The following is a 26,678-nucleotide window of genomic DNA, read 5'->3' as shown; positions in this document are numbered from 1 at the left end:
AACACTAAGACAGGACAAGACACATTATAAGTTTCTTATCCTATCCCTATTCATCAGGACGGGCCTCTCAATCTAGCCCTACAGTATACCCAACATTTTAAAAATCTATTTTGGTCCAAATCATTGATTAGAATTTGTTAGATTTAGAGACATGATTTTGAATTTGGGTATTATGACTGCCTTTAAAATGGATTTTCTCGTTAATCTATGCTTCTTTTGCTTGTGTACACTTTTAATATTGTTGGAATCCTTAATGACTATAAAGCCAATTGGGCTGTGTTGAAATTATGTCTATCATCTTCAGAAAAATGGCCCACAATGTGAAAATGAGAAGTTAGGCCACAGATAAATTTCAAAAGGCCTCTTTTCATGATAGGCCTTGTTTTTTTTTTTTGGTTGGTTTTTTATACAAGATAGGCCTTTATAATTGAGATTTCTTAGTTGATGTTTTTGAAAATAGATGCAAAAGACAAACCAACTTCATGGTTGTTGTTTTGCTTCTATTTATAACTTATTTATACTACCAACATTCAAATCAAGAAATACATTATATTGATAATTTTTTTCACATTTACTATTATTAAAGAAAGGATATTAAAATATATTTTATATTTCCTCTCATCGATTTACTATATCTCTCTTTGCATTTATTAAGTCAACAAGGATAAAATTAAAAAAAGCTCATTAATTACCCTATAAGTGACTTATATTTGGAAACATATTTTTTCTTTACAAGTAACTTATAAATAAGAACAGAGTGGTATATCATTATCCCGAATTTTAAGCCTCATCTGTTATGTGGGCCTTTGTTGCAAAGCTTAGAGTTAGCCCTAATCTAATTTGAAAGGAAAAATTAAGTAATCTAATCATTAAAAACTCCCAAAATAAGTAAGTAGTATGGACTTTTCATCATTTACTGTATTAAAATTTGTCATTGCATACTGCTAACTTATCATAAGACTTTTTAATGATCAAATTGTTTACGTGAGACTGCATAGTGGGTTTTTTTCTCCAACTTTAAACCTCACATCAATATATAACAAGATACTCTGGGAAGCCGATTGCAATATGGCTTATTCTTGGTTCCAGACTCAAAACACTGTTCACAAGTCAGATAAGTGAAGATATTATTTAAATATAGTGCGTTGGGCTCCATTCAAGCCAGCTAATTGATAGATGACTTGATCTTTGGTACCATTGGTATATATAGGGACCTGATTCATCCATGAGGCATTTATCTCTCCATTTCTTACATTCTCTATACCTCTTCTCTTATGTTTGTTCTCATCTTTTCACCTTAGATATACGGTGGAAGAGTTTGTTTAGTTCATCTTATTTTGCTAGCATATTACTGGACTCATCGTTTTAATCAGGTGTGTGGTATTTAGTACGGTTTTCATTGTTTTAAAAAAAGTAAATGCTATCCATTTATTAGTTATGTATGCTGGTTGAGACAATTGATGAGCCGTCACTTGGGAGTTAATAAAGCATACTCATCAGTACTGGTCTTATCCATGCTTAAAAATAAATTGTTGTTCTATTATTTGTAGGAATATTTTGTCAAAGATGATGTATTTCTTACTGAAGGCTTTTCTTAATGATCTTGAGCCAGGTGTGGCTATGAAGATGGTAACAGTGAAGATTGATAGAATATTTCCTTGGGATCTTGGCCATTTCATAGGCCACCAACACCGTCCCATGAAGGAAAACATGTCAATGGACTTTGTGATATATGATGAGAAGGTTGTGACCATTTATTATTTATCAGTATGTACTTTTGTTGAAGGGATGCTAATCTTTGTTGCAAGTCTTGTAGGGTATCGGTATGCTTTGCTACATGAAGAGTGATGAAGCCATGGAACGATTCACATGGAGGATGTCAAGGGCTAGGTGTTACATTATCTCTGGAATGCGTGTTGCAGTAGGCGGTGAGCGTGTTCACCAAGTATACCACATAGAGCTTATTCCATCCTTGGTGTTGAATGAATGTCTGGACTTACCACTTGAGAGGAGCTTGTATTTGAAGGCTATGCATGATATATCTTGGGCGTTGAAGGACGACAATAGATTTCTAGGTTGGTATATCACAACGGCTTCTATAACCCATTTTGACCTTTTGATTATCCATTCATAACTATATGAAATGATTGCAATATATCTTATCAGCAATTTACTATGGTTATAGACATGTGTGGCTTTGTCAATTATATTTCCAATGTGAAGCTGAGTAAATATAGAGGCTTTTATGAGAAAGAATTTGTTATGATACTTAAGACACGTCGGAAGAGTACTTTATGGCAAGATTTCTTTCTCTACTACCTATTATTTTGGCGATTGGACTAAATATAATACATTTAAGTGAGTGGCATTCACTTTTCTGAAATAAATAGGGCTAGGGACCAAGTTAAATGCATCTTGCATGGAAGCTGGGTTAAGGCAGTGAGGGATGAGTACGACGCAATCACAATGAAGAAGGATGTATTTGTTCTTATGTATCGAAATTCTGAATATTTCGCTCCATTATATTATTCCATATGAGATGATTACAATATATAGGGTCCAGACGGTGAGAGTAATCCGGTTAGAATCATTCAGTAATAAACTACAATTAATGACAGCATACAATCAGGGATATTATTCTCATGCATAATGATAGGCGAGTATCATGGGCTTTCTAACACTCCCCCTCAAGCTGGAGAGTAGATGTCAACCATCCCCAGCTTGCTTCGAAGCCCTTCAAACTTGACTCTGGCTAAAGGTTTAGTCATGATGTCAGCAATCTGATCAATCGAATGCACATAGCTTAAGTTGATGATACCACCTTCTACCTTTTCTTTGATAAAATGCCGATCAATATCGACATGTTTTGTTCGGTCATGATACACTGGATTTTTTGTCATTTCAATACTGGCTTGGTTGTCACACCAGAGGTTCACTGGCCCTTCATAGGGAATTCTCAATTCCTTCAGGAGTCTAATCACCCACATTCCTTCACACACCCCTAGAGCTACAGCTCTTAGTTCAGCTTCAGCACTGCTTCTTGAGACTACGGTCTGTTTCTTGCTTCGCCAAGTCACAAGGTTTCCCCAAACATAGGTGCAGTAACCTGTGACAGATCTCCTGTTATCTACAGCTCTCCCATGGTCTGCATCAGTATAGACTTCTATGTTTCTTGTATTCCCCTTTTTAAAGAATATTCCCCTTCCAGGATTGAGTTTGAGGTAGGAAAGGATTCTGTACACAGTCTCCATATGTTCTTCCTGAGGTTGGTGCATAAATTGGCTTACCACCCCAACTGCATAACTAATGTCAGGTCGTGTATGGGTCAAGTAGATCAGTTTACCCACAAGTTTTCTGTATCTTTCTGAGTTAACTGGTACCCCTTCTGGTTTAACCTCCAGATTGCATGACTCTTCCATAGGTGTTCCATTCGGTTTAGCCCTAAGTATCCCTGTTTCATGGAGTAAATCAAGCGTGTATTTCCGTTGTGACACACTTATACCCTTTTTGGACCTAGCAACCTCCATTCCGAGAAAGTACCTCATTTGACCTAGGTCCTTCACTTGGAATTCCCTAGCCAGGGCTTTCTTGAGTTGAGAGATCGAAGCTTCGTCATCACCAGTTATGACTATATCATCCACATACACAATTAGGATCGTTACCTTTCCATCATTGCGTTTGACAAAAAGAGTGTGATCAGCTTGTCCTTGGTTGTAACCAAACCTTTTGATTGCTTTGGCAAACCTATCAAACCATGCCCGTGGAGACTGTTTCAGGCCATATAATGACTTCTTCAGTTTGCAAACTGAATTAGGTGGAGCTATTACTCCATCTGGAACTTCCATGTATACTTCCTCCTCTAAGTCTCCATTTAGGAAAGCATTCTTTACATCCAGTTGATGTAGGGACCAGTCAAGATTAGCAGCTAGGGATAAGAGTACTTGGATGGTATTGAACTTTGCCACGGGAGCAAACGTTTCTTGATAATCAATCCCATAAGTTTGAGTGTACCCTTTTGCAACTAATCTCCCTTTGTACTTGTTGATGCTTCCGTCAGGGTTGAATTTTGGTGTGAAGATCCACCTGCAACCCACTGCTTTCTTGTCCTTAGGAAGTGTGGTTATATCCCACGTGTTATTCTCCTTCAGGGCTTTCAACTCTTCATATGCTGCATGTTTCCAGTTAGGATCTTTCATGGCCTGTTGAAATGTTTCTGGAATTTTCACCTGTGAGCTATTCACCACAAAGGTTTGCATTCTAGCAGATAGATTGCCATAAGAGACAAATCGTTGTATAGGATGCTGAGTACAAGACCTTACCCCCTTTCTAAGTGCAATAGGCCATCCTAGTTCTTCAGGATCCAACTCCGGATTGGAATCATGTTGCTGCCTTGAAATGGAAGGAACCCCACTACTACTGTCTTGTTCACTTGATTGAGATCTTGAGTGCTCTGTCACCCCTGCATCAATTTCAGCATTCATTTCCATTGTGTGAGTATTGTTTGTGGGGGTTTTGGGCTGTTCTGGTTGAGGTGTAGGTTTAGGGGTTTCCGGTTCAGGTTCAGGGATTTCTTCGTGCGGTGTATAGAGTTCTGGAGGATTAGGAGGTGCGTTGGTCTCAGGTTCAGGGGTAATTAGCCATTCTACTCCACAGTTCTCCCCCTGAATGGGTAATTTGGGATAGTATGCATCATCCTCATAGAAAACTGTGTCTTTGGAGATTATGAGTTTTCTGGTAGAGGGACAGTAACACTTATATCCTTTGTGGGTTGAGGAATACCCAAGAAAAAGACATTTTTCGGCTCTAGCACCTAGTTTTTCCCCATCATGTTTATGGACAAAGACAACACACCCAAAGACCTTTTGTGGGATGGTATTGATGATAGGTGAGGCGGGATAGGTCTCAAGGAGTTTTTGAATAGGGGTTTGGAAGTTGAGAATTTGGAGGCCATTCGGTTAATAAGATAGGCTGCAGTTAGCACTGCATCTCCCCAAAACAGGCTTGGAACATTTCTTTCCATCATAATGGCTCGGGTTACTTCCAAAAGGTGCCTATTTTTCCGCTCGGCAACGCCATTTTGTTGTGGGGTATAGACACACGAGGTTTGGTGATGGATTCCCTGTTGCTCAAGAAATTCCCTAAAGGCTCCACTCACATACTCTTTGGCATTGTCACTCCTCAGTACTTTGATGGGAGTTTGGAATTGGGTTTTCACAAAGAGTAAAAGTTTTTGAAAATTTGTAAGGCTTCGGATTTCTCTTTCATAAGATAAACCCATGTAACCCGTGTATGATCATCGATGAATGTGATAAACCACCTTGTGCCTGTTCGGGTTTTGGTTCTAGCAGGTCCCCAAATATCGGTGTGGATCAATGTAAAAGGGTTAGTGGGTTTGTAAATATGCTTGGGAAAAGATGTGCGAGTTTGTTTGGCAATTTGACAAGTTTCACATTGGAAAGGAGAAGAATTTTTATTGAATAATGTTGGAAACACATGCTTCATATAATCAAAACTGGGGTGGCCTAATCTTTGATGCCACAACATTACATTTTTATTTCGAGAATTGGGGCTAACCATAGCCTTCCTTGCTCCTTTTGTCTTCATATCCTTTCCTTCAAAGTAGTAGAGTCCATCCCATTCCTTAGCAGTCAAAATCTTCCTCCCCGAGATCGAATCCTGAAAAACACAGTTAACATCATCAAAGATCACCCGACATACTTGTCCTTTAGTCAGTTTGCTTACAGATATAAGATTGCAAGTGAGAGCAGGAACAAACAAAACATTATGAATTTCCAAATCATCAGAGAGGGCCACAGTGCCAACACCCTCAACTTTAGTATATAGTCCAGTTGCCACTTTTACTCGGAGGTTCTCATGGCAATATTTGAGAGTTTTGAAGAGGGATTTATTACCAGTCATGTGGTCTGTAGCACCAGAGTCAACAATCCATGTCTCATCACTAGTGACCATTGCATTAAGAGCAATAATAGAATTACCTGACTGAATCAAGTTCACGTTGGGAACCTTTTTTGATGAGTTTTGCCTTTCAAGCATCTTACGGAGCAGTTGAAGTTCTTCTTTGGTTAAGCGATCTCCATCATCGCCTCTTTCCTCGGAGGAGGTGTGGTGGCTTTTTCCATCTCGACGCTGTTGCTGTTTCCCATGGGTTGGCTTTCCATGTAGTTTCCAGCATTCATCTCTGGTGTGGCCTTTCTTGTTACAGTGATTGCACCACTTGTTCCCTTTTCTTTCAGAGCTCTCTGATGTCTGGGGTCCCCTTGTGACTAAAGCTGAGCCATCAACTGGAGTTTGGTTACCCTGGGTGAGGTGTCTCCGACTTTCTTCGAACTTAACCATACTGAAGACTTCAAATAGGGATGGAAGGGGCTTTAGACCCATAATTCTGCCTCTTACTTCTTCAAAAGCATCATTCAGGCCCAACAGAAAATCATATGTTCGTCCCTTTTCAACTAGCTGTCTGTAGTAATTAGCATCATCAATATTCTTCCAAGGATGTACTTCAAAGAGATCCAATTGCTGCCATATCTTTGTCAGAGTACTGTAGTACTGTGTTACAGTCAAGTTTCCTTGCTTCAGTTCTTTGAGTTGCCTCCTTAGGTCCAACAAAGCAGCAGTGTTGTCCAATGTAGAGTAAGTGCGCTTAGCAGCATCCCAAATCTCCTTGGCTGTGCTTGCAAGAAGGTATCCCTCACTGATTTCGAGAGTCATTGAGTTACATAGCCAAGACATCACCTGATTATTTTCAGCGAACCAGGTGTCAAAATTGGGATCATTGTATGCCGGTTGTTTTGCTTCTCCATTGATATATTTCTCCTTACGCTTCCCACGTAGATACATCAATACACTCTGGGACCATTGGAGATAGTTGCTGCCATTTAGTTTGTGAGCCACCATCATAGGTTGCTGTTCAGTGGCTGTTGTCAAATCTGGCATCGAATCAGAAGTTTTAGAGGGGGCTACTGGTGAAGGAGTACCTTGAGTATTTGAGGATGTGCCAGACATAAAAGCCATTGGAATGGTGCCTTTGTGACAGGCATATTATGAACAGACCCAAAAAGTGGTGGAAAGTCTGATGGATTCATCTTCTGGACGAAGTACTGTACTGGGATGGATCTGGCGACGGCGCGTGGGCTTCACGCGCGGCGGTTTGTGACGGCGCGTGGGATTCACGCGCAGAAGCTTGTGACGGCGCGTGAGCTTCACGCGTTGCTCCGTTGGACGCCGGCTTCTGGGGACGCGCCGATCGGAGGATTCCGGTGAGGATTGGAGGGGTGGTGTCGGTCACGTCCTTCTCTGGCCTTCAGATCTGAGGACGTCGGCATTTCTCTCTCTCTCTCACTCTCTCTCCTCGCTCTCTCTGTTTACGGTAGGGGTTCAGGATGGATCCCACCCCATAGCTCTGATACCATATCGAAATTCTGAATATTTCGCTCCATTATATTATTCCATATGAGATGATTACAATATATAGGGTTTGGACGGTGAGAGTAATCCGGTTAGAATCATTCAGTAATAAACTACAATTAATGATAGCATACAATCAGGGATATTATTCTCATGCATAATGATAGGCAAGTATCATGGGCTTTCTAACATTATGGAGTATGTAATTAGTGGAATACCTACTGAAAATGGTAAGTGAAGGATAGTATCTTATCTAAGCTCATTGTTGTGTAGTTCTTTTAGTGCATTATTACTTAACACTGTCTTATGGCAAAATGTGTGGTTTCCTTTATTAGGTTGCCTGTTGAAGCTCTCTTACAGTGATGCTACAAAGGTGAAGTTTGACCCAACCTATCATTAGGTCCAAAAGTTGAAGAATGATTTAATCTAAGTGAATGAAGACAAATACATGTTGGCAAAGTTTCAATGTTGTCGTTTTTTTTACTAGTGTCATGTTAGTGTACTTTCTTTGGTTTAGTATTTGATATCCAACTATGAGACTGTATGTTTAGTTGGAAGACGTGTTTATGTAGTTTCAGTGTTTCGGCTATAGATTTAGCGTGCTGAGTATGTTTGGTTAAGGATAGTTTCAAGACACGTCATTACAACAGCATGTATGGTTGTGTAATTTGATGCTATAGTCAACCATGTTTCTTGATGGTTAGTTTATTAATTTGATGCTATCTGAGTAGGGGATTTCATGGTTGGAAGGAGGAAGAAAATATGATATGGTTTTTTTATTAAGTGAAACGAGGAGTAGAGAATAAATACATAATTAAAAAAGAAGAGGATTAATACCAATGAGTTGATACTGCTAAAGATACTATTATTAAAATAAAATAGTAGTAAAAGATACTGCATATTAAGGTGCCACAAATCATCAATGGCTTCTTCCATACATATAGCTAGCAAGAAAGCTTGAGTCACTCATCGTCATCACTGCTTGATGCAAAACCTAACTCTGCTTCAAAATTGCTTGTACGTGGAAGATCTGCTTCAGTGTTCAAAGCTTCATATGCAGTATCATTGTTTTCAGCAGGTGGGTCAAGGTTTAGGGTTATTGATTCAACTCTTCGGTACACCATGCGAGTTATCCTTATAGTATGGGTTTGTATAATGGGGAAGATCTTCATGTATGCCTCTAAATACAAGTCATGAATCAGCAAAGGTTCATGATTCATCCATGGCATAGCCACACGCGGGTTACCCATGTGTTCACATAAAATCTTCTTGTAATGCTTATAGTCACTGTAGTCATATCTTTATGTACACTCTAATAGCTTATAGTAGAAACCTTGGCACCTCATAATTCAGTAAATGCATTTGATAATAAAGTATGTTTTTGCATACCAACCTAAAGATCCCACAGTGACTTCCTTAGTAACAGCGGTGTGGAATATTTTATTACCTGTAAGTGCATCTCTTGTCATGAGAACTATCAATGGACCGCAGATGACATGAACACTTGTGACATTATAGTTCCTCTGGCAGCATAGTAAGTTGAAAAACTCTAAACTAATGAAATCCTCCATAGTGCTCATCGTTTGTTGTCCTCTTTGGTTGGTTGAAGCTTGTGTTGGTTATGGAAGTGAAGACTGGTACTTATTAATAGGTGAGATTGCGGTGTTGCTGGAACCGATAATGCTCAGACTCCCAACTAAACAATATGGTGTTAGCTTTTAAAAATTAGTATCCATTAATTAGTATTCATTAAATCCTGCTCATAGCTATGAGATGTAGCTCACTTTCATCAGAGTTGATAAATAAAAGAACTGAGTCAAACTTCCTTGAGTCGTTTCAGGAATGGGGTTAGATGACAGAGGGTTGACCAGATTTCTTCAGCTTGATGGGATATTTTGCTTTTTTGTTGCCAACTTGATTGGTTATTTCATATATTTGTGTATATATCAGGTGTTGTGATAGTCATAGTGCATATTGCATGCCATATTTATTATAAGTAGGTTTTTTTCCCTTTATACTAATCAACCTAAGTAGGTCAAATGGCTATGGATAAGGGCAACAATTATAGTCTTCTACCGCAGCATTAGATGACTTGATGACTCACTTATTTAGGAGCATGTCAGTAGTTAGAAATATCTCATGACTTAGGTTAAAAAATTTTCTATTTTATATCTGTGGGAAATATTTCTCCAATAAGCACATCTCTGTTTCATTTTATTTAACCAAGGCTTTCCTCATAAAGTAGCATATTTGGCTTACAGAAATTATAAGCAAAAACAGTACATTATTATTGCAAGATATGTAACTTCATGTATTTCATATATAAATTACATGAAATGAAGAAATCAATTTGTCAAGCTTACACTATAATATAATATCTATACACACACACACGCACGCACATAGATGGCAGTAGTTAATCAAAATAGATTTTGGATTAATTTCTCATATTCCTCAGTTACATAATATAATATACATAGATATGTTGTAGTAATAAGGTCCAGTTTTTTCTATAATTGTTACTGTGGAGAAAAATGATTACTAAATAAGATTATTGTTTATAACTAATAAAAAAAGTTCTCAATTCATTATGTTATAATTGATATATATATATATTAGATTTTGAATAACAAATTTTAATATTAGAGTATAAATTCTAACTAGATTTCTTCAAATATCAATACAAATTCTAATATTAAAATATATATTCTTACCAGATTGACTAATATGTTAGAGTCAGTGACATGTCTCCATCTACATCAATTCTTGTACGGGGCTGTTGTATGTAGATGTTAATGTATCATTAGTAGGCTTAGTAGATGACTATCAAATTATCCTAGGTCAAATAGGCATGAGTATGAACAACAATTATAGTGCTTCAGTAATTTTAAATTAGTTCATAGTGGACAAAGTGTTTGTTCACCAAATAACTTGACCGCAAGTGGACGGGTCGCAAGTAATATAAAAAGTATCGTTCCCTCAGAGACTAAGGCTAGATGAGTTGAAAAATCATAATTGTGTATTTGATTAGGTTAAGTGAAATAATTGTTGTAAAAGAGTTTGTGAAATGAAAGTTAAGAAAACAATGGTTTAAAGCAGTATAAAATCGAATCGACCTTGAAACAATTAATAGACTAGGGTTATTCTTCACTAAAGTACTTCATGAAACTGGATTAATTACTCTCAAATAGTGTTTCACAATAAATTCAGTTAGCCTGGGTTTATAGAATTGATTAAGCTTTCTCAAGTCAAAACCAAATGTTGCAAACACCATTAAAACACAGCAATCTCTTGCTTTTGTTTGAAAAGGTTTCTCTTTAAAAACCAAAACCCATTTAGTCTATGCTAGGTCAACAAATACATCTCTGATCAATCGACAAACCATCTATTCACTCAAATAAATTTCTGGACTAGCATGTTTTTACCTAAGTTCACGAATTAGTCTAACTTTCTCAAGTTAAACTAATCAACCAATCAATCCAAATGATGGCCAGACAAAAGGAAGCATTAAGCTCAAAGTAAAAACAACTGAATATTATCATTAACACTAAAGAGATAGTAAAACCCAAATCTCAATCCATACAATAGATCAAAATAACCCTAGAAAAACGGATTTAGCTATACATGGCAAGTAAAGAACTACAACTATAGGAATATCTAGTAGTCATAGTAGAAACAAGAAGGGAAGAAGAAGGAAACCCAGAAAATTTAAGATATAAGCTTTGAATCTCTTCTAGCTTCAAGCCCAAAAGTTCCAAGCCTTCAAAACTCCAAACCCTAGCAGAGCCAGCCTCCAAAATTGCTCAAAAGTCGAACTCCCTCTGAAAAACCCCTTCTCTCACTCTATAAGCCCTAATTTTTTAAGTTAGGAAGTAAAACGCACAGCTGCGAGGGGCCAGGCGCCGCGGCGGATTGCTTCAGGCGCCGCGGCGCCTATTACAGAATGGATTGTCACTCAGGCGCCGCGGCGCACGTGATAATAGGCCGCGGCGGATTTCACCGAATGGGTTGCTTCCTAATGTAGCTCGGGCGCCGCGGCGGATGCAGCAGGGCGCTGCGGCGGATTTCACAGAGGCTCAGTCTTCCCTCTCTGTGTTATCCGCCGCGGCGGATTCTTCCAAAGGCCGCGGCGGATGCTTCTTTTCAGCTCCTTCTCCATTCTTTACTTTCCTCAGGCTTTGTTTCCTGCAAAATTGACTTATAAACCCAATAAAAGAATGTTAAATCAGCTTAATTCAGTAGGAATTTTGAGAGGTTATCACACCCCCAAACTTACACTTTTGCTCGTCCTCGAGTAAAACAACAAACCAGCGACTAAGTGACAAAATTGCACATTAAAGATTGTAGGAACAGTTGTATCCTCATTAAATGCTCAAGATACTATACAGGATAGGAAATTATTGAATCACCCAAAGAAACAAGTTTCATGAACTTAAAACAAACTTTCAATGATTTTGGAGTGTGAGTGTGTGTATAGAGTCAATGAGCATCTCTTAAGATACTGTTTCAGTGGAATGAGAGACTTTAGCCAACATACTAACCTTCAACCGTATCCTTTCATAATCCTAACTTCTTCTCTCTCTCTGTTTACAGCTCACCCCATATACATTTGAAATCAAAGGGACTTTTCGGCTTATAACGTGGCCAAGAGGTAATGGTTTAAGAAAGAAAGGGGAAAGTAGATCATACAAATACTTTGAGATAAATAGATATCCAACAATCAGAACTTACTTCAACCACTTTCATTCTCCCAAACTTGTACCACAATTATTTGTATATAGATAAGTATACAATTTTTTTTTGTTTTTTTTTTGTTTTTTGTTTTTGTTTTTTTTTTCAAAGTAAAAACAACTTAGCACCTGACACTTTAACTTGTCAGAATACTTGACTACCCTTTTCAACCTTTCAAAATCTCCACATTTCATCAAACCCCTTATCCTTTCAACTTCCATTTATCTCAAAGCTAGGGATTTCATGGTTTTTCTTAATTGGTTTTGGGTTAGGAAGAGGTTAGGGTTTGAAACAAAACTGATACATATATATATATATATATTTTTTAAGGCTCAAAGCATGGGTTCAAAGGATAAAACCTATAAGGTCAGCTTGAAAGGCTCAAACGCATTTAAGAACTGCCCTAATCCTTTTTCAAATTCATATAGAACAAACTATAAACTTTGAGAAATCATAAGAAGGTTATGAAACAATTTAGTTGAAACAAGAGTATATAGGCTAACTTATCCACTCAACCTCAACATAACCCCTTGAAATGTCTTGACCCTTTTAGTGCATTAGCTTCTCCAAAATTAAAGAAACATAGGTTTCAACCTCACAAATCAAGTCTCGAAAAGCAATTCAAAACTTCCTATCAAGCATAGTAACCAAGCATTTTGTTCAATCATTGGACCATTCATACATCCTCAACTACCACTTGCCACTTCAGCTTATATTTCATAAAATCAACCGAGCAAAAATTTAAGCTGACAAAATTTCTACTGTTTCAGCTGTTTCAAAATTTTCTCAACAAAATGACCTTTCAAAAATTTTCAAATATAACCCTGTTATCCACAAAATTTTCAAATTTAATTCTGTTATCCACAAAACTTTTGTCCTATTATCCAAAAATTTCAATCCTCACCCCCAAACTTAAAATTGACTGTGTCCTCACTGTCAACAATGGGAAGTAAGGATCAGGGCATGCAGGCAGAATTGAAAAAAAACAATAAATTCGCTGCATGAAAGGTCAAAATTTCGCTTTGCTTCCTGTACAAGTATATCAGTATGCACAACTATCAATAGTATCATCATCAGATAAGCATTATGAAATCATTAATTACTAAAGACATCCACAAATTAATCAATCAAAAGATCTGTTAACCATTCACATGTTCAATCATTTCGCAATAGTTAATGCTGTGAAAATCAGCAATGATAGATATTGGTCAACAGTCAGAATCATTCAATAGGCCATCAGTAGCCTTGCCAGAATCATAGAAGCAAATAACACACAAAAAAAGACCAAAATGCAAGAAAATTCAGAAACACACAAAAATAAAAAAACAGCAAAGCAAGCAACAACAGCAGCAGAAATGGCCCCAGCTAGTCCTCCTCCTCTCAGAATGCTCATCCCCCTGATCCTCAGCACCCTCTTCATATGGATCGACAGCCATATCATCGCCCGAGCCAATACCAGCACCAGAAGTTCCAGCTTCTGCTCCTCTTCCGGTGACTCTGCCTCAGTGCTTGTATCCTCCACATCCGGCGCATCAATGGCCAAGTTCCTTGCAATCTGGACTAATAACTCCTCCATGCGCCTTTGTCTACGTCTCCTGTGACGTATCTCTCTGTCCAATTTCTCATGAAGGAGATCCAAGCTTCTAGTGGTAGGGTCAACACTGGCACTGGCTTGAGCTTCCTGTTGCCTCCTATACTCGTCAGGGAATTGTTCAGCAAACAGGGCTTCAGTGATCCGTTGTTGTTCTCGTTCAGGCACCAGGTTAGAGTAGTTGAATGGTGACACAGGTTTGAACTTGCGGTCTTTGTCTTTCCACTCTACCCCTGCTTTCGATAGCAAATCTGAGATGAGGTGAGGCATGACGAGGTTTGTATTGTGGGCTCTGCAGGCATCCCAGATAGCATCAAAGATCAATTTTGGTATATCTACTGTTGCCTTGATCATAAGTAGATAAATCAGGAGTGCCAGATTCCTTGGGGCTTCACTGAGATGCGTGGTTGGCATAATGTTTCTTGTGACAATATGCAACCAAATCCTGGCCTCCGGTATCATGTCTTTTCTCAGGATATATGCCTGGCCTCTCTTAGGCCGCACCCACATCTCCTTAGAATCGGTGAGTGTTGCTGAGATGGCATCGAGGGGAATCTCCTTCTGATGGTTGAGATAATACTGATATTGGCACTTGTCCACCTCGGGAAGCTCATAGTGATTCCTAATGCTCACCGGAGTAATGAGGAAACGCTTGCACCTTATAAACATCTCATTACTCAAGTTTGTAGCCACCCTCACATAGAATTTTCTGACCAACTTCTCATTCCCTCACCTTTGGGACCAATCAAATTGAGGAGACGAGCTTCCTTGCTTTTTTATAGAACCCGAATTTATTTTTGCACGGGAATTCTCTTTCGAAATGCAACCCTCTTTTCTCAATGAGCTCTTTAATTGGAGGATCAGGGGAGGTGGCACGGGCTTTCTTCCTGGGGGCCATTGGATTGTTACCTGCTAAGAGGACACAAACAAAGCACACCACACACAAACTAAGCACAAAAACAAAGAAAAAGAAGAAAACTAACCTAAAAATAAAGAAAAACTATCCCCCAAACTTAAATCAAGGAGCTAGACCACAATCTCACCATTAATCCCTTTCTCAACCTGAATTATAAAACTACCTCCAATTCAAAACAAGTTTACAAAGATTCTTCTATATCTAGTGATTTCAAAATCAGATAACCATCAGTAGCTACCAATTGAAACTAATTTCACTAGATCAGAATAACATTTCCAAATCAGCTACAAGTGAAATAGAACAACATAACTTGGGTAATGAACCGGTGTTATTGAAAATTTAGACAAGCATATCCTTTTCTCAAATCAGGTCCAAGTTATGATCGCTCAATTTCACATGTATCACATTTTCATCAAAATGTTTACAGATAGTTGGGTAATAAGCAATTATCACCTAACCACAATGTAACTTCAGATAATCAAAATGCTACCATCTAGAGTTCAAAAATTCATCTAACCACAAAGCTCAACCCTAACACTACCCATCTCCATCTAAACTAGACTAGAAGAAATTAAAATAAACAAAAGAGTAAGAAAGAGTACCTATTCGGTCGACTAAAGGAGAGGAAAGAGGAAGGCCGACGGTGAGGGGAGAAATGAGGGCGGCGGCGGTAGAGACACTGACTGGCGGTGGAAGACGGAGAAGCTCGGCGACCGGCGACCGGCGACGCGAGCCTGATGGGCGACGGAAGACGGCGAGGCGACGGGAGAGGGAGAGAAAATTCTGAGCTGGAAGGAAAGAGTATTTCGAATATGATAGGGAGAGGAGGAACCGACGGGGGTATCTAATATGAAAAGGGGTGGTGCTTGAAATTGGGCTTGGGAGTGAAAAGACCAAAGGGTTAGGTTTTTTAAAATTAAATCAATGAACTTACCCTCAAAACCGGTCAGATACATCTGGGTAAAGTGGGTATTGAGACAAATGACAAGGCTAAAACGGGGAACACAAATCTGGAAGTGCGAGAAGGCGCCGCGGCGGATTATGAAAGGAGCCGCGGCGCCTTTCACAGAATTGCTGCAGCTGGGCAAAGCAGGGCGCCGCGGCGGATTAATCAGGGAGCCGCGGCGGTTTTTACCGAGACAGACATTCAACTTAGGACTAAGGCGCCGCGGCGGATTAACTCAGGGGCCGCGGCGCCTAATACAGAACAGGCACTCAGAAGAAGACTAGGCGCCGCGGCTTCTCATCAAACACGCCGCGGCGCCTCACACAGAGAAAGCATACAAAGAAAAATTAACAAACACAAACCGGACCTACCACAATCAAGAACCCTACACATAATAAAACAAGACTAAACACAAGCATAAGCATAAAAACAAACACAAGACAAACAACCACATAAAAGCAAAACCCACAAGTCTCAATTTAACACAATTCAAACCAACAAGGTCAATGCCACTGCTAGAGATTGAAGTTAGGTGCACTTCCCTGGTTGCGCTAATTAGAAATCAACCACTCCTGCTGAGCTCCAAAGTTTGAGGAATAAACCAAGAGGCCTACAAAAACAAAGATCAAACATAAATCTACTAAAACACAACTGAAATAAAAGAAACACATCAAAGGCAAGTTTAGAGCTTGGGTTGCCTCCCAAGTAGCGCTTGGTTTATAGTCTTCAGCCTGACTCTTCAGCTTTGTTATGATTGTTCAGCAAAGTAGATCGTGGAAACTTGACGATCCACCTTTCCACCCCAATAATGCTTCAAACGTTGGCCATTGCATGAAATCTTTCACCTTTTTCATTTTCCAGCTCCACTGCACCATGGTTAGCAGCTTGTACCACAGTGAATGGCCCTGACCAACGTGATTTGAGTTTGCCCGGAAATAGTCTCAATTTGGAATTATGAAGTAACACCTTTTGCCCGCTTCAAAGATCTTGGGAATAATTTTCTGATCATGATACTTCTTGGTCCGTTCCTTATAGAGCCTTGCACTTTCATAGGCATTAAGGCGAAATTCCTCTAACTCATTCAGTTGTAGGAGCCTTTTTGCACCAGCAGCTTGAAAGTCAAAGTTGAGCTTTTTTATGGCCCAATAAGCTCCATGTTCCAATTCTACAGGCAAATGACATGCTTTTCCAAACACCAACCGATAGGGAGACATCCCAATCGGAGTTTTATATGCTGTCCTGTAGGCCCAAAGAGCATCATCCAGTTTTAATGACCAATCTTTTCTTGTTGCACCTACTACCTTCTCAAGAATGCTTTTGATCTCTCGGTTGGATATTTCTGCTTGGCCATTTGACTGAGGATGATAAGCCAAAGTTACCCTGTGCTTTACACCATATTTCTTCATCAGAGCTTGAAATTGATGATTGCAAAAGTGAGAACCACCATCACTAATAATAGCCCGAGGTGCTCCAAATCTCGTGAAGATGTTTTTCTTTAAGAATTTGATCACCGTTTTAGCATCACTGGATACACATGCAGTAGCTTCAACCCATTTCGAGACATAATCCACAGCAACCAGAATGTACTCTTGATTTAGAGACTTTGGAAACGGGCCCATGAAGTCAATTCCCCAAACATCAAAGAGTTCAACTTCCAGAATATTATTCAGAGGCATTTCATTCCTTCTTGATATGTTTCCCACTCGTTGACATCGATCACATCGAATCACAAAGGCATATGCATCTTTGAATAGTGAAGGCCAATAAAAACCACTTTGAAGGACTTTGGCAGCCGTTTTCTCTCCTCTAAATGTCCACCATAAGCTGAAGAGTGGCAACACTCTAGAATATCTTGCTGCTCAACCTCCGGAACACATCTTCTTATCATCTGATCGGCACATCTTTTGAACAAATAAGGTTCTTCCCAGAAGTACAACTTTGCATCGTGAAGAAATTTCCTCTTTTGATGGAGTTAAGGTCTAGTGGCAGAGTTCCACAAACCAGATAATTAACCAGATCTGCATACCATGGAGTAGTTGAGTTATCCACAAAGAACAAGCATTCATCAGGAAAAGCTGCATTGATCTCTTGACAATGATCATGTTGAGCTTCACTACTTAATCGAGATAGATGATCGGCCACTTGGTTCTCAGTGCCTTTCCTATCAACAATTTCCAAATCAAATTCTTGAAGCAAAAGGACCCATCGAATTAGGCGTGCCTTGGAATCTTTCTTGGTAAACAGATACTTTAGGGCAGAGTGGTCCGTATAGATAGTCACTTTGGTGCCCACAATATAAGACCGGAATTTCTCACAAGCAAACACCACTGCAAGCAATTCTTTCTCAGTAGTAGTGTAGTTAAGTTGGGCATCATCCAACGTTTTACTAGCATAGTAGATGGGATGGAAGACCTTATCTACTTTTTGTCCTAGAACTGCTCCAACGGCAAAATCACTAGCATCTGCCATAATGATGAAGGGTAGCTCCCAATTAGGTGCCACTAAAATGGGTGCTGAGGTGAGCTTCTTCTTTAATTCCTCAAAAGAGTTCATACAAGTGTCATCAAACTTGAACTCCCTATCTTTCTCCAACAAATTGCACAAAGGCTTAGTGATTTTAGAGAAATCTTTAATGAACCGACGGTAGAATCCCGCATGACCCAAGAAACTTCTAATACCCTTAACACTTGTTGGTGGAGGCAATTGCTCAATAACAGATATCTTTGCCTTGTCAACTTCTAGGCCTTGTTTGGATACTCGATGACCAAGGACAATGCCCTCTTGCACCATGAAGTGACATTTTTCCCAATTCAGAACCAAATTAGTTTCTTCACATCTTTGCAAAACAGCCGCCAAATTATCTAAACAACAATCAAAAGAATCTCCAAAAACAGAGAAGTCATCCATGAACACTTCAATTGTTTTCTCAATCATGTCAGCAAAGATGGCCATCATGCATCTTTGAAATGTTGCTGGAGCATTGCAAAGACCAAATGGCATTCTTTTGAAAGCAAATGTGCCATATGGACAAGTAAAGGTTGTTTTCTCTTGATCTTCTGGGGCTATTACAATTTGGTTGTATCCTGAATACCCATCCAAGAAACAAAAGAATTCTTGCCCAGCAAGTTTATCCAACATCTGATCAATAAATGGCAGCGGGAAATGGTCTTTTCTGGTTGCTGTATTTAACTTTCGATAATCCATGCAAATTCTCCACCCAGTCACAGTACGAGTTGGAACTAGCTCATTTTGGGTGTTAGCCACTACAGTTATACCGCCTTTTTTAGGGACGCATTGAACTGGGCTCACCCATGAACTATCAGAAATAGGGTAGACTATTCCAGCAGAAAGCCATTTAAGGATCTCTTTCTTGACTACCTCTTTCATAACCGGGTTTAATCTCCTTTGATGCTCAATAGAAGGTTTGTGACCATCCTCTAATAAAATCTTGTGCATACAAATAGAAGGGCTGATCCCTTTGATGTCAGCTATGGACCACCCAATAGCTTTCTTGTGGTGTCTCAAGACCCTTAACAGTTTCTCTTCTTGCAACGTGGACAACTTAGAAGAAACAATCACAGGTAAAGTGGTAGAATTACCCAAGTAGGCATACTTGAGATGTGATGGTAAAGTCTTCAACTCCAACACCGGCGGTTCATCCACAGAAGGCTTTAGAGGAGAGCTCAAAGCACTAGTCACATCTAGAGGCTCAAAAGTCTTAGCTTTTCGATACGGAAACGCTTCAATACTCATCATTTCTGCATAAGCTTCAACCTTGCCATCAATACTACTTGTTTCTCCAATCAACAATGCTTCTAATGGGTCTTTGGTCAAAGAGTTAATCAGCTCCTCTTGCACCGTGGAATCAATCACATCAATACAATTACAGTGAGCAGAATCATCTGGAAACTTCAAGGCTTGATTCATGTTGAATATCACCTTCTCATCATTTACTCGCATGGTGATCTCACCCTTTTCTACGTCAATGAGGGTTCTTGCAGTAGCTAAAAATGGCCGTCCCAAAATAATGGGGATATTCCAATCTACCTCACAGTCTAACACAATGAAATCAGCTGGGAATATGAATTTGTCTACCTTCACCAAGACATCTTCTACAATCCCTTTTGGATATGAGATACTTCTGTCAGCAAAGAGCAATGTAACTGTTGTTGGCCTTGCATCACCCAAGTTTAATCGATTGAATACAGCTAGAGGCATCAAGTTAACACTTGCTCCCAAATCACATAGGGCTTTTCCATTGAAGTGTTTGCCTATGTTACAAGGAATATAAAAGCTGCCTGGATCTCTCAGTTTGGGTGGGAGTTTTCGCTGCAAGATGGCACTACAATCTTCAGTCAGAGCCACCGTTTCAAATTCACCAAATCTCTTCTTTTTGGAGAGAACATCCTTAAGAAACTTAGCATACTTAGGCATCTGCTCTAATGCTTCAGCAAACGGGATGTTGATGTGTAATTGCTTAAACATGTCCACAAATTTCTTGAACTGGACATCTTCATCTTTCTTCTTGAACCTTTGAGGAAATGGAAGCGGCGGCATCTGTGTAGCAAGAGGGGGAGTTGTCTTCCTCTTTTTATCATCAACCGTTTCACCCTCTACTTTCTTTCCTCGAACCACATCAGTGAGATTTTCTTCTGTTTGTTTCCTTTTCTTGGTTTCTTCCTCTTCTACTATACCACCTTCTTCTGCAAGCTCATTTGTATCAAGATCAGTCGCCTTACTGTTAATGGTGTCCTTGCCGGTCTGACTAGGCCTCTGAATGTCAGGTAACTGCTTTCCACTTCTCAAATTGATCGCTTTGCACTCTTCATTACCATCCCTTTTTGGATTGGGAATGGTATCACTTGGTAAGCTGCTTCTTGTGAGTACATTCATTTGTGAAGCCAGTTGACCCATTTGCACCTCAAGATTCTTGATGGCAGTTTCATAGAGAGAAAATGTTGCCTTATTCTCAGCCCTTGCAGATTCTTGATTGGCCAATAATTGAGCAAACATCTTCTCAATTTTGGAATCTTCCTTTTGAGGATGCTGCTGTTGCAATTGATTTTGCTGTGGTTGACCATGAAAACCAGGAGGCCCCATTTGTTTAGCACCGGATGGTAATATTTGTGGGGGATTCAGACTTGGCCCATTTCGCCAAGAGAAATTTGGATGATTTCTCAAATTTAGATTGTAAGTTTGAGAATAAGGGTTCCCTTGTGGTCTTCTTTGTGCATTATTCATATAATTGACTGTCTCCAAGGTGTATGGGCATTGATCAGAATGGTGTTCCTCATTACAATGGTCACAAGTGTATCCCGGAGCCTGAAGTGCATGAACTCCTGCAGCATTTCCTTTCTTAATCTGCAATTCCAGATTGTCAAATCTCTTAGATATTGCTTCAAGTTGCGATGCAATATCCCTTGATGATGAAGAACTAGGCTCCTTATGTCTCCCAGAACTTTGCCTTCTTTTGTTATATTGTTGCATAGTGCTAGATGCCACATACAGTTCATATAGCTCATTTACCTTCATCTTTCCGATTCCTCCGTTTGAAGCGGTATTCAGCATTGTCACTGTCTGATCATTCAATCCATTCCAGAAAGCTTCCATTAGAACATATTTCTTCTGCTCATGATTTGGACAATTTCTCCACATATCCTTAAATCTTTCCCAAGCCTCATAAAATAGCTCATCCGGATGCTGCTCGAAAGAGAGCAACTCACCCCTTAATGTAGCACGTTTGCCCCTTGGAATAAATCTGGCCTTGAACTTAGATACAAGCTCATCCCAAGTCTTAATGGAGTGTTCAGGTAAAGAATTCAACCATGTTTTCGCCTTGTGAGATAATGACATGGGAAACAATCTCAATCTCAGTGCATCTTTAGTAACCCCAGTTTGTTTGAAGTTCTCACAAACCTCTATGAACTTGGTCAAATGCTCATTCGGATCATCCTTAAAATTTCCTTCAAAAGTACCCATCATCCCCAGTAGTTGAATCATAACAGGCTTGATTTCAAAATTCCTGGCTTGAATGTCTGGTAACCGGATACTTGAGTGAAAAGTCTGCCCTTCTTTATCCAAATAGTCATCCAGGGTGTACACATCGTTCTCATCTTCCTCCGCCATGTTTTCTTCTGATTCTGATTCAGGTGGTGGTGGCGGCGGCGGCGGCGGCGGGTGGAAGTAACTGAGGTTGTTGTTGAATCTCCGGTGTGTTTTCAGTTTCTCCCGACCTGGATACTTCTTCAGTAACTTCTTCCACAATAACTTCCAGTCTTCCTTGCATGCGTCAGGGGTTACCTGCACATTCAAATCAAAAACAAAAGTATCAAACTTATCAAGAGAAATGAACAAAATAAACTACTGCTACTACCTATAATTACTACAAATGCTAAATGGAACTTAAGCGTAACCAAGCACACAATAAGGACAATCAACCTCAAAAACTCTAGCCGTTAGTCCCCGGCAACGGCGCCAAAAACTTGTTCACCAAATAACTTGACCGCAAGTGGACGGGTCGCAAGTAATATAAAAAGTATCGTTCCCTCAGAGACTAAGGCTAGATGAGTTGAAAAATCATAATTGTGTATTTGATTAGGTTAAGTGAAATAATTGTTGTAAAAGAGTTTGTGAAATGAAAGTTAAGAAAGCAATGGTTTAAAGCAGTATAAAATCGAATCGACCTTGAAACAATTAATAGACTAGGGTTATTCTTCACTAAAGTACTTCATGAAACTGGATTAATTACTTCTCAAATAGTGTTTCACAATAAATTCAGTTAGCCTGGGTTTATAGAATTGATTAAGCTTTCTCAAGTCAAAACCAAATGTTGCAAACACCATTAAAACACAGCAATCTCTTGCTTTTGTTTGAAAAGGTTGCTCTTTAAAAACCAATACCCATTTAGTCTATGCTAGGTCAACAAATACATCTCTGATCAATCGACAAACCATCTATTCACTCAAATAAATTTCTGGACTAGCATGTTTTTACCTAAGTTCACGAATTAGTTTAACTTTCTCAAGTTAAACTAATCAACCAATCAATCCAAATGATGGCCAGACAAAAGGAAGCATTAAGCTCAAAGTAAAAACAACTGAATATTATCATTAACACTAAAGAGATAGTAAAACCCAAATCTCAATCCATACAATAGATCAAAATAACCCTAGAAAAACGGATTTAGCTATACATGGCAAGTAAAGAACTACAACTATAGGAATATCTAGTAGTCATAGTAGAAACAAGAAGGGAAGAAGAAGGAAACCCAGAAAATTTAAGATACAAGCTTTGAATCTCTTCTAGCTTCAAGCCCAAAAGTTCCAAGCCTCAAAACTCCAAACCCTAGCAGAGCCAGCCTCCAAAATTGCTCAAAAGTCGAACTCCCTCTGAAAAACCCCTCTCTCACTCTATAAGCCCTAATTTTTTAAGTTAGGAAGTAAAACGCACAGCTGCGAGGGGCCAGGCGCCGCGGCGGATTGCTTCAGGCGCCGCGGCGCCTATTACAGAATGGATTCTCACTCAGGTGCCGCGGCGCACGTGATACTAGGCCGCGGCGGATTTCACCGAATGGGTTGCTTCCTAATGTAGCTCGGGCGCCGCGGCGGATGCAGCAGGGCGCTGCGGCGGATTTTACAGAGGCTCAGTCTTCCCTCTCTGTGTTATCCGCCGCGGCGGATTCTTCCAAAGGCCGCGGCGGATACTTCTTTTCAGCTCCTTCTCCATTCTTTACTTTCCTCAGGCTTTGTTTCCTGCAAAATTGACTTATAAACCCAATAAAAGAATGTTAAATCAGCTTAATTCAGTAGGAATTTTGAGAGGTTATCAATGTTCCTGTGTCAGATAAATGTCTTTCACCTTTAAGATATTTTCTTTAACCGTTGTGTAGAGTCATGTTAGTGGAATAGCTATCCATAACATTTGCAACTTGCTTTCCCATGTTACGTGCGTATGTGTTAAACTTTTTGTATGTGGCTATGACATAGTAATTTTTACCATATGAAATACGAATTGAATACATAAATATCATCTAATCCAAATTCTTTACAGAAGAAAGAATTAGTAATGTCATCTAGTGAGAGGAGGAGATTGGATTAAATTGCTTGAATCTAATAAAGATATAGAAGAGAAGTATTAGTGAAAATAATTGAAAGATATACAATTTTTTTTTACATAAGCCGAGAAGTTGTTTGTCCCTTGTAATATATATCATAGGTATTTTATTATGTTATAATTTGATATAGATATATAGAGATATATATATATATATTAGATTTTGAATTATACATTTTATTAGTATAAGTAAATCTCTTTGACCATAGTACTAAAGTTCTCAGTCACTCTATTGATGAAGAAGGGATCAGAGTTTGGCCACACAAAAAAAAAGCAAAGGGATTATAGATATTTCATAATTAAGGTAAGAACTTAATGTTTATCAATGCCAATGTGAGCAAAATAATGGTGAAAGAAATAATTTTTCTTTTTTTTTTTGAATGAGAAATAATTCTTCCTTTTGCATGTTGGTATTCAATATATACACAGCTACCTATAAAAGAAGTCAAAGGTATATCTAACTAAACATTCTCGAATTAGTGAAAGTCTGAGTTTTTATATATACCTTTGGCTTCTTTTAAGGAATCCGAAGTACTGCTATGTTAAGCAAGATCCTACTTTAGACAACTCTAAACCATACTACCTGTAGCCTACATTATAGCTGAACTTGGATGGATCTCATCCAAAATGTCCAATTATCATGATTTTGGTATATAAGTAGATCAAATAATAAAATAAGAGACCTAGAGCATGTTGGCAAAATAGAAAAAGGGCCCTGCAAAATGACTTTATTACATGAAAGAGTAACAGTAAACCATGCCAGTATTGATAGTGATGGAGACGTGTCATTGCACTTGAGAAAATATAACATTAAATCATAGTCAAATGTGTGGTTAAAAGTATCAGTGAAAATAATTGAAAGGTATACAATTTTTTTTAGATAAGCTGAGAAGTTGTTTGTCCCTTATATATCATAGGTATTTCATTATATTATAATTTGATATAGATGTATAAGGATATATATATATATATTAGATTTTGAAGTATACATTTTATTAGTATAGTATAAAAATCTTTTTTACATAAGCCATGAAGTTGTTTTTTTTTTTTTTACCTGAAGCCGTGAAGTTGTTTGTCCCTTATGATATATATCATAGATATTTTATTATGTTATAATTTGATATAGATATATAGAATATATATTAGATTTTGAATTATACATTTTATTAGTATGGTATAAAAATAGTTTTACATAAGCCCAGAAGTTTTTTGTCCCTTATAATATATATCATAGATATTTCATTATGTTATAATTTGATATAGATATATATTAGATTTTGAATTATACATTTTATTAATATAAGTAAATCTCTTTGACTATAGTACTAAAGTTCTCAGTCACTCTATTAATGAAAAATGGGATCAGAGTTTGGCCACAAAAAGGAAAATGGAAAGGGATCATAGATATTTCATAATTAAGGTAAGAACTTAACATTCATCAATGCTAATATGAGTAAAATAACGGTGAAAGAAATAATTTTTTTTAATCAGAAATAATTCTTTCTTTTGCATACTGGCATTCAATATATACACAGCTACCTATAAACTCTTGGCTGTCATGTGTTAGTATTTCATTTTAGAATCTTGTGACTTTTTTATTGTCAGGAAGGCTGCCATAGCAACATGATGTTGATTTTACATTTTGATAGGCTTATTACACGTAATCAAAATCTCAATAAACGATTTCATTTTTCCATTTCCTATTTGTTAGATTGTCATGTTTATCATTTATCCTTTGTTGCTATATCTTTAGTTTTTACTTTATATTTTTATCTATCACAATTGGCTTATAGTTTTTAACGATCTAGAAGAAACATTGACATATATTTATTATGCAATGTATATATAATGTTTACATAATTGTATTGACTTTTGCATCCTAAATTATGTGCATGGTCAAGTACTTTTAACCACGCATTTGACTATGATTTAATGTTTAATTTTTCTCAAGTGTAATGACACGTCTCGATCTCTACCAATACTGGCATGGTTGTTCTTAATCTTTCATGTAATAAAGTCATTCTCCAGGGCACTTTTTCTATTTTGCCAACATGCTTCAGGTCTCTTATTTTATTATTTGATCTCGTCATATACCAAAATCGTGAGAACTAGACATTTTGGATAAGATCCATCCAAGTCTAGCTGTAATGTAGGCTATAGGTAGTATGGTTTAGAGTTGTCTAAAGTAGGATCTCGCTTAACATGGTAGTACTTTTGATTCACTAAAAGAAGTTAAAGGTATATCTAAAAACTCAAACTTTCACTAATTCGAGAATAGTTAGACTGATGGATAACAAAAAGCATGAAAAGAATATGGGCAGTATATCTTACAATATGCTATGGGTCATGAATAGTCATGTCAGTTGTATACTATTTTAGTAAAAATCTATATTACGAAGTGCTTTCACTTTGTAAAGCAACTTTTTGACATAAAGGGCCTTTATGGGTCCATGGTCTGGTCTGATGATAAAGTAGCATAGCTATGTAGATAATCAAAGGTATACAAATAGGAAGGTGCACATAGGTGCCAATCAAGATTATGATTTTCAGACTTTTCCCACCCATGCATTAAAGGTAAAAGCTTATATAAAGACATATGCTGGTGGGAAAGCCCATATTTGACCCTTGTAATCCTCAACCTTAATCTGGAATCCGTACATCACATAAGAGGTTGGGGGTTTTTATATTTTATCTTCATTCTCTTTCATTTCTTTAATAGTATTTGCACTTGTAGCTTTTTATATTTATATATTGTTCAATCTTGCATTTCTGATGTATCACGCATACTTTGGTTCAGATCTGCAAAAATGGCGTGGCTGAGTTTGATTAAGAACTTACATGACGATACTGAATGTTGGAGCATAATAGTGAGGGTTATGCACAAATGGGATGTCTACCAAAAAGCTGCTCCTGGTGATGTTTTTGGTGTCACAATGCTATTATTTGATGAGGAGGTA

General features: G+C 38.3%; 1 pseudogene; it reads right to left on the bottom strand.

Moving 5' to 3' along the window:
* Positions 1 to 16,422: 16,422 nt before the first annotated feature.
* Positions 16,423 to 26,381, bottom strand: LOC114736062 (uncharacterized; annotated as a pseudogene).
* Between the last annotated feature and the right edge of the window lie 297 nt (positions 26,382 to 26,678).

The sequence above is a fragment of the Neltuma alba genome, unplaced genomic scaffold (genome assembly GCF_004799145.2).
Source record: "Neltuma alba isolate B1F8T4 unplaced genomic scaffold, ASM479914v2 tig00002720_pilon, whole genome shotgun sequence".
In the NCBI taxonomy this organism is placed as follows: domain Eukaryota; kingdom Viridiplantae; phylum Streptophyta; class Magnoliopsida; order Fabales; family Fabaceae; genus Neltuma; species Neltuma alba.
This window is presented reverse-complemented; position numbering and strand designations above follow the sequence as displayed.